General features: G+C 38.6%; 1 protein-coding gene and 1 non-coding gene across 2 annotated transcripts in view; one reads left to right on the top strand and one right to left on the bottom strand.

Moving 5' to 3' along the window:
• GRM7 (glutamate metabotropic receptor 7) overlaps positions 1–13470 on the top strand; it is a 1019804-nt gene that overhangs the window by 277611 nt on the left and 728723 nt on the right.
• LOC143647559 (U6 spliceosomal RNA) lies at positions 2271–2377 on the bottom strand. Its single transcript, XR_013158171.1, has one exon. It is a non-coding gene; the product is annotated as a U6 spliceosomal RNA (small nuclear RNA).

Raw genomic sequence — 13470 nt, 5'->3', positions numbered from 1 at the left:
AAAGTATACAATTCAGTGTTGTTTTTTTCCTTATTCATCATCATGATCATTTCTTAGAATGTCTGCATCAATTCAGAAAAAGCAATAAAAAGAAAACAGAAAAAAATTCGTACATACCATACCCCTTACCCCTACCCTTCACTGATCACCAACATTTCAATCTACTAAATTTATTTTAACATTTGTTCCCCCTATTATTTATTTATTTTTAATCCATGTGTTTTACTTGCACCTTGATAAGGTAGATAAAAGGAGCATCAGACACAAGGCTCTCACAACCACACAGTCACACTGCGACAGCCATATCATCATGCAATTATCTTCAAGAAATATGGCCATCAGAGCACAGCTCCACATTTTCAGGCAGTTCCCTACAGCCTCTCCTTTATGCCTTAATTAAACAGGTGATATCTATTTAATGTGTAAGAATAGCCTCCAGGATAACCTCTCAACTCTGTTTGGAATCTCTCAGCCATTGGCACTTTATTTTGTCTCATTTCACTTTTCCCCCTTTCGGTGGAGAAGGTTTTCTCAGTCCCTTGGTGCTGAGTCCCAGCTCGTTCTCGGATTTCTGTCCCATGTTGCCAGGAAGGTCCACACTCCTGGGAGTCATGTCCCATGTAGAGAGGGGGAGGGCAGTGAATTTGCTTGCTGGGTTGGCCAGAGAGAGAGGCCACATCTGAGCAACAGAAGAGGTTCTCTTGGGGGTGATTCTTAGGCCTAATTGTAAGTAGCCTTAGCCTATCCTTTGCAGGATTAAGTTTCTTATGAACAAACCCCAAGATTGGAGGCTCAGCCTATTTCTTTGGCTGTCCCCACTGCCTGTGAGAATATTAAGACTTCTCCACTTGGGGAAGTTGAATTTTCCCCCTTTCTCACCATTCCCCCAAGGGGACTCTGAAAATACTTCCCTATTCACTGTTCAAATTGATCTGGGATTTATCTGGGCATCACTCTGGACAAACCTACAAAATCTCATGCCCTATGAAAGGTTCCAAGTACTATGGTGTTAGATTAAGCTGTCCACATAAGTTATATTAGGAAATTCACTAGTCAAAATATAAATTTTTTACCAAATAAACATTTGTTGCTTGTCTCACAAATACATTAAAGTTTTAAGATATTAATTACCATCTATTTTCAACACCCTGCATCATTAACATTCATTTGTTCCTCATGTAGAAACATTTTTAAATTTGCACATTTAGTCACTATCATTATACACTCTAGGCATTCCTTGATTATACCATCTCAGTCTTTATTGTCTATTTTCCTTGTGATTTCATTTGTGCCCCCAGGCCTCCTCCCTCTATCATTCTCACATTCAGCCTCATTCAGTGTTCTGATATTGTATTACAGTTAGGTAGTATTGTGCTATTCATTTCTGAATTTTTATAATCAGTCCTGTTGTACAATTTGTATCCCTTCAGCTCCAATTACCCAATATCTACCCTATTTCTATCTCTTGATGGTCTCTTTCACCAATTGAAATTCTCCAAGTTCATTTGCTATTGTCAGTTCATATCAGTGAGACCATACAGTATTTGCCCTTTTGTTTCTGGCTAATCTCACTCAGCATAATGTCCTCAAGGTCCATCCATGTTGTTACATGCTTGATGACTTTATTCTGTTTTATAGCTGCAAAATATTCCATTGTATGTATATACCACAGCTTGCTTAGCCACTCTTCTGTTGATGGACATTTTGGCTGTTTCCATCTCTTGGTAATTGTAAATAATGACGCTATAAACATTGGTGTGCAAATGTCCATTTGTGTTCTTGCCCTCATGTCCTCTGAGTAGATACCTAGCAATGATATTGCCGGATCATATGGTAATTTTGTACTTAGCTTCCTGAGGAACCGCCACACTGCCTTCCACAGCAGTTGTACCATTTGACATTCCCACAAACAGTGGATAAGTGTGCCTGTTTCTCCATATCCTCTCCAGCACTTGTCATGTTCTGTTTTATTGATAATAGCCATTCTGGTGGGTATGAGATGATATCTCATTGTGATTTTGATTTGCATTTCCCTAAAAGCCAGTGAGGTTGAGCATCTTTTCATGTGCCTTTTGGCCAAATGTATTTCCTCTTCTGAGAAGTGTCTGTTATGTCTTTTGCCCATTTTGTAATTGGGTTGTCCGTCTTTTTGTTGTTGAGTTAATCTCTTTATATATTCGGGATACTAGGCCTTGATCTGATATATCATTTCCAAATATTGTCCCCCATTATATAGGCTGCCTTTTTACTTTCATTTTTATTTTTTTCTTAAAAATATGGAATGCTTCAGGAATTTGCGGGTCATCCTTGCACAGGAGCCATGCTAATCTTCTCTGTATCTTTCCAATTTTAGTATATGTGCTTCTGAAGCAAGCACTCTTTTTACTTTCTTGATGAAGATCTTTGATGCACAAAAGTGTTTAATTTTGAGGAGTTCCTAATTATTTATTTCTTTCTTCAATTCTCATGCTTTAGGTATAAGGTCTATGAAACTGCCTCCTATTATAAGATTGATAAGATATTTCCCTGCATTTTCTTCTAAAAGTTTTATGATCTTAGAGCTAATGTTTAGGTCTTTGATCCATTTTGAGTTAATTTTTGTATAGGATGTGAGATATGGATCCTCTTTCATTCTTTTGCATGTGGGTATCTGGTTCTCTAGGCACCATTTATTGAAGAGACTGTTCTGTCCCAGGTGAGTTGGCTTGACTGCCTTATCAAAGATCAGTTGTCCATAGATGAGAGGGTCTATATCTGATTACTCTATTTGATTCCATTGGTCAGTATATCCATCTTTATGCTAGTACCATGCTGTTTTGACCACTGTAACTTCATAATATGCCTTAAAGTCAGGTAGCGTGAGGTCTTCTATTTCATATTCTTTCTCAGGATATTTTTTGCTAATCGGGGCAACCTGCCCCTCGAGATAAATTTGGTTATTGGTTTTTCTATTTCTGAAAAGTAAGTTTTGGGGATTTTAATTGGTATTGCATTGGATCTGTAAATCAGTTTAGGTAGACTTGACCCTTGTATAATTTTGATGCTTCTCAGTCAATGGTCCTCTCAATTATTGCATCTATTCTAGCTTCTTTTTTTTTTCTTTGCTTTGAATTCTTTCAAGTGTTTGGAAAGGGGGATACAAAAAATAATTTTCTATATGTAGCACTTGAGATTTTTTGAAAGGAAGATTTTTGTTATTTGTTAAAATAATATGCAAATATTGCTAAGATAAATATTTTTCTACTCAATAATAATTTTGAGATAACTTGATTTTATATTCAAATGCTTCTGTTTAGAATTTATAGTGCTGTTTATTGGTACTCTTTGTCACAATTCAAACTGTATAGTATAATTCAGGCTGGGAAATCATTAACTTCTCAAAATCTCTATTTTCAAAATTCACGTAGGCTTTATGTTGCTCATTCAACTAAATTCCTACTTAATTCAGTCCATTTGTTTCTTTGTTCACTCATTCACTCTACTAATGGTGAGCAAAATGACATGCTTTTAAACTAAAAATGGCAACATGTATCTGAAGTAGGAGTTTTTAGATGTTTTCTTCAATATTCTAATCCTGGGAAAACTTAATTAGAGGAGAAATTGATTAAGGTCAATAACAACTTTAGTAAAGTCATTAAGTTTTTTCCCCATTATTTGTCATTTTTTAAAATCATTCTACTTCTTTTTTGATACCACTCATGCTCCAATTCTTTTATTATCGAATGCACGAGTTTTCAACATTCTTGGCCATTGCTGTGTTAGGCAGCTACAAAATAAATTCAGATGTAGTTGATAATTTTCAAGAAAACAAAGCTCCAAAATGAATGGGATGCCTGTGCGTTTCCAAGAATGAGACAGCAATCAACAAATGAAGAATGGCAACAGCTGAGTTAGAACAAATATGGGATGATCCCTCAGAAACAAAGGCTACAATTGAATTAATTTGGCGCTAGGTCCATTTTAGCACTTGGACCACATTTCATCTATGCTACTGACCTAGTTCCACCTGCGTTCGCAACTGCTGCTTCGAGACAGTGGACAAACTATCTGTGGAATGGACCTGATATGTGATCCGGATTAAAGCAAACACAGTTTCTGTTTCCTTTCTTCCTGTTTACTGAATGGCCATAAAGAAACAGACTGTATCTTGCAGGTGAGGAAGTCTTGCGCAGTAATGCTTGCCCAAGACAACATCCAGCAAATGACAAAAGAAGAGCACTCTGTTGGTTGAATAATTGTGTTGAGTGTCAACTGAGGTGCCAGGTGGTTTGCTTGGTACATGATTAATGACCCAGACAGACCATTTTAGAGGCCCTGAGACAGAAAATACCTACACTTTTAAATTCATGGTAGGACCTGGGGGTGACAACACACAGAGTGAGGGAAAGAATAACATTGAGTTAAGGCTGGTAGAATAGGACAGACTTGGATTATGCCACATTTATTTACTTTGTTTAGTAAATTATTACTGACAACCTATTAGAGTGCAGAGATGCTCCCAGACGGTTAACAAACAATGGAGAGAAAAACAAACATGAGTGCATGTGAATAAACGGTGAAGAGTAAAGTAGATATTCATTCCTGTGGTATACCGTAAGCAAGCTGCCTAATGCCTAGTAGTATCTCTGTGATTATTTGCTGAATAAATATTCTTGGAATAGATTTCTACAATAAGATAGATTTTCTAAAATGGTCCTGTCTCATAATCTATTATATGGATGAGTGTTATTTAAGGGAGGTGTTCTCGAGGATAACAAACAGTGTGATTATCTGGACTTCATCATGAGTAAACTAGTAAAGATGTGTATCAGATAGGACATTTGCCATGGCAGAGTCCAACCCAGGAAAAACATCCCATGAAAGAGCAGTAATCACAAATATTATAAAAAAAAAAGCATGCTTTGCTCAATGTTTCATTAGTGCTGGTGGCTTTCAGGATTTTTATTGTTAAAAGAAAAGCCCCGACAAAATCAATTGCCAGTGAAGTTTAGTTCATAACGCCCTCAACTGCAAATGCATCAGCAAAAAGTATTTGCAAGAAGCTTATGTTCTTTAGAGAGTATGGAGAACAAAGGATAGCCTTGATTGGCCCTGCTACACTGGTCAGGCAAGATGTAAAGCCAGGAGATAAAAATTAGACTTGGCAATTAGCTTATTAAATCTTTGACCATGCTGGTTAAAGTCATGGGGTATTGCCAAAGACCCAATTCCAGAGCACAAGATAAGAGACAAGGAGGAAGACAGACTGGCATTGAAGTATCCGTAAGATGTTTGATGGTGAAAGCAAGGCAGGGAGAAGCACAGCAGTTTGAGTGGGGGTAGAAGAGAGAAACGTTAGCTTTTAGTGGCTAGTAATTTTCTGATATTTATTCTTTGCTTCAAGCAGTAGGGTTGTTAGCCTGGATAGTGCCGATTTTAGTGAATATCAGTTTTGATTGGAGCTATGATTAGAGCCAGTTTCACTTTGTAAACGCTGCTTAATACAGTGTTCAACAAACCACAGAACCTCCTACACTCTTTTTTTTCAGTAAGGGAACTGTGCTATGCTCATTCTGATTGTAAGAAGTGACAAACTGAGGTGTCATTAGGGGATGGGATGGCGAAGGAATCTGTGTACAGATAGGCCCTGTGAAGAATGGGAACATTTCTGATTGTTTTTTAACACAGACCTGCTACCACGCCTCTAAGAACCGATGATCTTGCATTCCCTTAGAAAAACAGGTCTGTACCTCTACTGTGACTGCACTGTACCTTAGGTTCAGCCATTCCTATTTTCTGCTTTTTATTTCTAGATCCCTTGAGAGGTCTGCTTCCCTGCTGTCCTACTGTCTTCTCTCTGTGAGTCTTATGTTCAGGGCAATGCAAGAGGAAGTATCTGATGGATCCATCCCTCATTTCATTTCTTACTCTGGGCCAGATTAGAAGCCATTGGTTCTGACAGTTCCCTGTTCCAATCCATTATGGCCAACTTAATAGGTTCCCATGCCACACAAAAAAGGCCGCTTATGTGGAAAGAATAGCCTGGGCTTGTTGTTGCAGAAGGAGGTTAGAGTCATGTCAGGTACTTGTTTTCCATGCAGGGGCAGGTTCCTAAGCTTCTGTGGCATGATAAGATTCAACACAGTAACAGAATTAATAAGCAGATTTGTCTCAGAGGCAGCCTGCAGTTGGAAATTTCATAATGCATTTTTCCCAAGTACTGTTAAGTTTTTTAAACATAAGAAAGTTCCCTCAGTGATTAAGTAAGTGGTAAAGGTCTGAGTAGACAGAATTCTCAGGAAAATGTCTGTGGCCATGCAGTGAATACGAGAGAGGATGGGTTAAAATGAGAAGGAAGGTTCATTCTTCTTTCTCTTTTTCATTTACTGAGGTAGAGTTTTGCTCAGTTTTGGTTAATCAAAATGTCTAGTTTGAGCCACAATCCAACTTAGAATCCAAACATTGAATTCGAAGAGGTGATTACTGTGAAATTTGGAGCAAGAACAGCCACAAGGGGAAAAATATATTAGAAAATCAGATGCCAATGATAATTCTGTGAACTTTAAATGATTTTGTTGATATTTCTAGAAGGCTATTGCTTTTGTGAAATTCTGTGCCAACTCTGACATGTTTTATGTACTTTCCCCTCGATATACAAAACAATTGCCCACAACATGGGTTTGAGATAAAACCTCCCAAATTCTTATGTTTAGCTATGTTGTCAACTATTTTGTGCTGAGACATGTCCAGAAATGGGCAAACAGTAGCCCAAATGTGGTGCTTTTTAATTTGGAGATGGTCTAGCATTTTCCTCCCCTCTTCCAGTTTAGCATGGGAAGATTGGGTTTTGTTTCATTTCATCTGCTATATTGATTTTATGTGCTAAGAAAAAGGCTTGATATACAAATGAATCAATTCCCTTGTCGGTAAAAGGAAATTTCCATCTGTATGTTTCTTTGATTTTATTTTTTAAATAGTGTGCAGGTAATACCAATTTAGAGAAAAGCAATACTATTGCAAGCAATTATTACAATTTCTCTATTTCTACCCACTGTTTTGAAGAGCATGTTGGTGATTCCATTATAAACACAATCTTCTCATCTATAATTGATTTTTCTTTTTTTATGGTTTTATCTTGCACTTTCAAATTAAATCTGTTTAACATCCTTTAAATTAGATGAATAAAAATCAAAGCCAAACCTTCTATCTACAAATGTACTTCAGTGCTTCTCTTACTATAAATAGCAATATATTTTTAAAAATTATATAGAACATGATTTTTTTCCCACCCTGGAGACTAATTCTCTTAGTTTATTTTAAAACAACCAAGATATAAAACTTCAGTGCATTGACTCTGGAAAATCATTTAGTACCCAAGTAATTCAACACACTACCAAAATCTCCAATGGGTTTTTATTACTGTGAAACTTTTTAAAGGACTTTAATGCCAGATGTTCGAGGAACTCATGTTATATGTGTACTGACTATTTATCTCTCCTTACAGGAACATATAATGTAAAATATCACACTGATTTGTAGAAATGAATAGAAAACATGCCCTAATCTCTCAAATACACAGAGTGAAGTTAATTATGTTAAATTACTTAGCTCCAGGCTAATTACTGCAATTCGGTTCTTAATAGAGGTACCTTCCTATTCCGAATAGTCCTTTTGCCCTTCATTTCAGTTAATGAAGCATGAACTGATCACCCACTAAGTGCCAGAGGCTGGGTTCCAAACATGAGGATGAATAAATCATACATAAACATTTGTTGAAGCTGGTAGGGGACAAGGATCTGCAGACAAACAATAGGGTCTGTGAAGATCCTCAGAACACGTGCCTACACCGTACATGTGGACACAGAAGAGGGTCATCTCACACAGGCTGGAGCAGGCAGAGAAGGACTCCTGGCAGATTTCTCCCATGAGATCATGTCTGAGATACAAGCTAAAGGATAAGTGATGAGACAGGAGAAGGAGGGATCAGAGCATGGGGATGGGGTTGGGGAGGAAAGCAGGACCACATTTTAAGTTAATACAGCAGCTCGAGCTGAAATACAGGCTAGAGAAATAGCCTTGGTGTGAAAGAAACCACATGTCAGAAGTGCAAGCACAAGGTGAGGAGTCATAGGAGATGGCGTTAGTCAGGGTCGCATCAGCCAAAAGACCTTGGTGTTTGATTCAAGATCAGGAGTGGAGGGAGAACAGAAGAAAGTGTCGGGGGTCCGTTTCTCACAGGGGAGATGAGAAAGGTGGTCGTTATCTCATTGACAGGTTTGGAGGGGCAGGGGTACTGAGTGCTTCAGTCCTGACTAAGACCTGGATTAACAAATCGAATAATGAAACGAACTAATCCGTGTGTTATCACTAGCTACCCTCACCTGTATTTTTCTTCAAATATCTCAAGGTTCTCTTGCTTGCAGATTTTTCTTTTAATTTTCAATTGAATTATAATATGCATGCTGGAACATTCATATGTATAGTCACATGTTTATCTCCCCCTTGTGTACATTTCATTGAGCTATAATCTTATGATTTTTGCTCAGCTCAATTTTTTTTCCAAAGTGAGCAAACCTGTGTAAATAGAACCCAGATCAAGAAGCAGAATATGTCCAGCCTTACAGAATGCCCCATTTGAGGGCCTTGTAAGGTTAAGCCTGAGATTGACTCTCTGTGAAAATGATATTTTTCAGGCCGCCCATTGTTTTTGGCAAGGGGCAAAAACAGATGAAGCTGAAATTTAAGTTGGCAGGAGTGCACAAGGCAGGAAATTTATTGAAGCTGTTGATACTGTACATGACAAAGGTCACATCTCATAGAAAGTGAAGGTTAAGCTGTTTGTACATGAATTGATAACATAAGGGACCTAGGTTAGCCAGTTGGATGGGAAGGGCTGTGTTCCGCCTTAAATAGTTCACCAGCTGGGATGCTGTGTTTTATCATGACTGAGATGCGATTTTTCCCCCATATTTTAATATCCCTTAAATTGGACTATGTCTTGCAGTTGATGTTAAATTACAGCCCCGCAGCTGAAACTCTGTTGATGTTGCCTTCATGTGCTTGAATTTTGTCTTAGCTAAGGCTGTCATTAGGTCAGCTGAGCCATGTGTACTACTGCTCTTATACATGGTGGTGTCTTGGAAAGCAAGAGAAATGGCCCATCCTTCAGAACAGAAGGAAGAAATTGCAGATCATGGTTGACTGGTGTGATTGATTTAGCCAGGATTATTGGAGATGCATTAAATGATGATTGGCATGCAAGTTCCAGCTGCCGTTGGACAGGAGCCCCTACACTTCCAGTGGCCTGGGACTCAAAGAGAAATAGGCAAAACTGAGTTGAGTCAAGTAGAGGAGGGTTAACATAGCAAAACTCACAAAATGAGCTCGGATGAAAATTCTGTGGAAAATAGACCATAGACATTGACATTTTCAAGGGGGAAATGTGATTGAGAAGAGTTAGATTTCAAATGTGATGAAGTTTTAGCAACACCTTAACTTGTGCATTTTTTTCTTTTTACATTTTGCACAAATAAAAGTGAGTAAAATGTGTGCCTAAATAAATGTAAGATAATTCAATAAGTGCAAAACAGTTCTAAATGATAAGAAGACACTGACATAGTTTTAATTGAAGCATCTTTATTGTTTTTGCTGTTCTTGGGGTTATGTTAAATAATGGTGTGTTTTACTACAGTCTGCTAAAATGAAATATTAGACAAGATATTATTTAGGGGATTTTATCTGAGCAGATTATGATTCATGATTCAGGCAGCATCCAAGCTGCATGTGGGAGCCTGAGTGTGGAAAAGGGGAGTTAATAGAGGGCAAACTAAGAAAGGTTCTGATTGGCTGACATTGAGTTTCCATTTTACATATGTTTGTTTATCCATTCTGATAAGCTATCTCTACTGGACTGACACTAAATAATTATTAGGTGCTGCTTATCTACACTTCTATACAGGACATTCCATTGTTCTAATTTCTTGGAAATCCTCTGCAGATCATTGTTTTTTGCCTTCAGGAAAATCCTTTCTTGGAAAGGGTCCCTCTCAGTGATGCCCAATGTGGGTGGCCATTTATTTTACTTAAGTTGATGGTGTCTTAGATTTGATAAAGTACAGTTATTCCCTCCTGTCTTAGTTTGCCAGGACTGGTGTAGCAAAGCACCACAGATTAGCTGGTTTAAACAACAGAGATGCATTATTGTACATTTTTGGAATGTACAAGTGTGAAATCAAGGTGTTGACAGGGCTATGCTCCCTTTTAGAGGGAGAAGCCATTGTGTGCCTCACCTCTGGCTTTTGGTAGGTGGCCAGCAATCCTTGGTGTTCTTGGACCTGTGGCAGCATAACACAATCTCTGTTTACCTCATATGGCTGGCTGTCTCTCTTCATTTCCCCGAATTTGCTCTGCTTACAACAATGACAGCCTTACTGGATTAAGGGACCCTCATCCCAACTCACGCTAAATCAGCAGAATCCTCTGCAGGCCTTTTGTGGCATACTAGTCCCTGAACATGGCTGTATTCATTAGGGTTCTCTAGAGAAACAGAATCAACAGGGAACACTCACAAATATAAAATTTATAAAAGTGTCGCATGTGACCATGGAACACAGAGTCCAAAATCCCCAGGGCAGGCTGTGAAACTGACGACTCCATTGGAGGGTCTGGGTGAACTCCACAGGAGCAGCTCACCAGCCAAAGCGGGAAGAGAGCCTATTTCTTCTGAATCCTCCTTAAAAGGCTTCCAGTGATTAGATTAAGCACACTCATTGCTGAAGACATGTCCCTTGGCTGATTACAAAGGGAATCAGCTGTGGATGCAGCTGATGTGATCATGATCTAATTCTATGAAATGGCCTCATTGCAACAGACAGGCCAGCACTTGCCCAACCAGACAAACAGGTGTCAAGTTGACACATGTACCTGACCATGACAATGGCTAATGGAAAAACAGCAGCTAACATTTTTTGAATACTACTTATGCCTGTAGTGATAAGTGATTTACCTGCAATAATTTTTAATACTAACGGCTATAGATTTGGCTCTTATTATTTTCATTTCATAGACTAAGTGACTTGACAAACATCACCCAGATTTTCAGTGGCAGAAGTGGATTTTCAAACCCATGCTGTATGATTCCAAATGCCCTGAAGTTAACTGCTCTGCATATTGCCTCATAGAAATTAGCTACCAGAATGTTTTCTAATGAGCTGTGTCATGGCAAATACAGGTGTCAAACTTAGCTGTAAGGAGAGCTTAAAATTTGGGGAAAAAATTGCAAGTCAAAGACACTTACAGTGCTTGTGTTACTCTAGTGCAGAAGTGAATGAGCGGTCACACTTTCAAGACATGGAATTCACTGTCTGTCTCCTTAACATTTCACTCATTTAAAGAGCAGCAAAGTCATTGTACAAAGGCAGTCTGAAGATGTTTTGATGCCCAGTCCCTTTACATGCCTCATTTCAAAGCCTACTTTGTTTAAAGAAAGAAGAATAAAAAAAGAAGGAAAGTCAACATTCCCCTAAAACCTATGTGATTGGAGTTCTTTAGCTCCAGTTTATATATTCACTTTTGGTAGGCCTTTAATAAACTTAGGAGCTTTGTTCTGAATCCCAGCAGAATTAAGTTTATAAATAAATAAAATTTACTAAAGGATTTAATGTGTACAATTAGACATTGAGGTCTCCTTCTGCAATGGAGAGGAAAGATTTCTCCTCTTTTCTTTCACACTGCACAGAAGGGATCAGTCAGGCTACTCATTCTGCTGCTTTGGTTTAATCACAAAGGGCCAATTGATCAGAAAATTTCCTCTTTAACTGGTTCTGTTGGAGTCACCACGGTCTTGGCATTTCTTGGCAATGTCTGCAATCTCCCCTTTTCAGATGCTCTGAGAATATCAATATCTATAATTAGTTTTGAGTTGAAGATATAAGGTCTGGGAAGAAGTCAGAATCTTAGAGTTGGACTGAGTTGTATTACTATCAAATGACCATCTCATGTCTCATGTTAATCTCATTGCTTATCTCACACCTTGTCAGAGATCATCACCTCCCTTCTTCCCCCAAGTTCTGTCTGGGAGCATACTACCTCCCCTGGCTCCCCATAAGCTAGCTGTTCATGAGAAGGTGGTTGGAGGAGATCATGAAAGCCACTATTTGTTGAGCACTCGCTACGTGCCAGGCACTGAATGAAAGTGATTTGCATGTATCACCTTAGTTGTTCTATGATTCTGTCTTGTCCAATCTGTGAATGAAAATTCTAAGCTCCAGAGAATTTGTGTCATTTATCCAAATTATGTCAGAGTCAATTGAACCTAACTTTTTCAGTCTCTAGATCACGTGATCTTAATCACTGTGTCGTTTTTAAAAGAGCACAAAAATTGGAATAGATCATCTTGCTTCATAGCCTGCTTCAGCTTTTTAGTATACTTCCTTATGTAAGCTTCTTCACTAGCCTGTTAGGGTTTCCACATATGTGAAACTTGGGATAATAGACTTGCTGAAGTTGTGCAATGAATACTCAAGATAACATATGTTAAGCAACTGGATTAGTATCACAAAAATGTTAGGTGCTGCAGACAGAGTTAACTTCTCTCCCAAATTCCCTTTCTCCTGTGTGGTTCCTAGCATAAGCTTACTGTCTGTGTCAAGATGGTTTGGCCCAAATGCCGACAGTGAATTTTTAGATTGATGCTTGAGAGCCTTTCCAAGCACCTTTTTCCCCCCTCTCATTAGGTGCCTTTGAAAGGCCAATGGATGATAACCTCATCTCTGTTTTCCAGCCCAAGGGAGGGGCTCATCTGCTACAAACGTTTACCTTTCCAAGAGGAAGGTAGGTCTATAGATAGCCATTCAGGACAGGTAGCGGTCACTGTCTCATGCAGACAGTCTAGTCGATGATGTCTGCCTTCACTAGTCACAGAGAGAGCCCAGAGAGGAATGCAATCTATCTTGCCTGCTCCAGATTGACTCCTGATTATTCTGAACAAATAAAGCCATCAGCAATAGAGCTTAAATCATTAAGTGTACATTTGTCAGAGGGTTGAGCATGAACCTCAAAAGACTCCCTTAGCCCTCAAGAGTTAATAACCTGGACTTATTTCATTTGGGTACAAAATGGGGGCCAGGAATGATATAGTGTAGGTAGTGTCTTTTAAGTGTCTCATCATGACTGTTCTTAATCCTTCAATTCTTCCCAAGAACTATTATCCATGGCTCCTGGGAATAAGACTGCAGACTTTACAAGGAAAGATTTAATGATGTTAGGTTGTAAGGTTTGTTCTGCTAGATTTGCTACCAGTATATTCTCAGGGTGCATGCCAATTGTATTGGATGGGGACATTGAAAAATTGTATCAATAGTATGTGGCAGTGGTGGCAAAAATAATTCCTTCCTTTTAGAAATGGTTGCAGCTTTCTTGATAACTCTAAGAACAATGAACTAATTGGTCGGTTGACTCTGGAGCTGCCAGTTCCACCATAGGCTGAAAATT

This window comes from Tamandua tetradactyla, chromosome 9 (genome assembly GCF_023851605.1).
Source record: "Tamandua tetradactyla isolate mTamTet1 chromosome 9, mTamTet1.pri, whole genome shotgun sequence".
NCBI lineage: Eukaryota > Metazoa > Chordata > Mammalia > Pilosa > Myrmecophagidae > Tamandua > Tamandua tetradactyla.
This window is presented reverse-complemented; position numbering and strand designations above follow the sequence as displayed.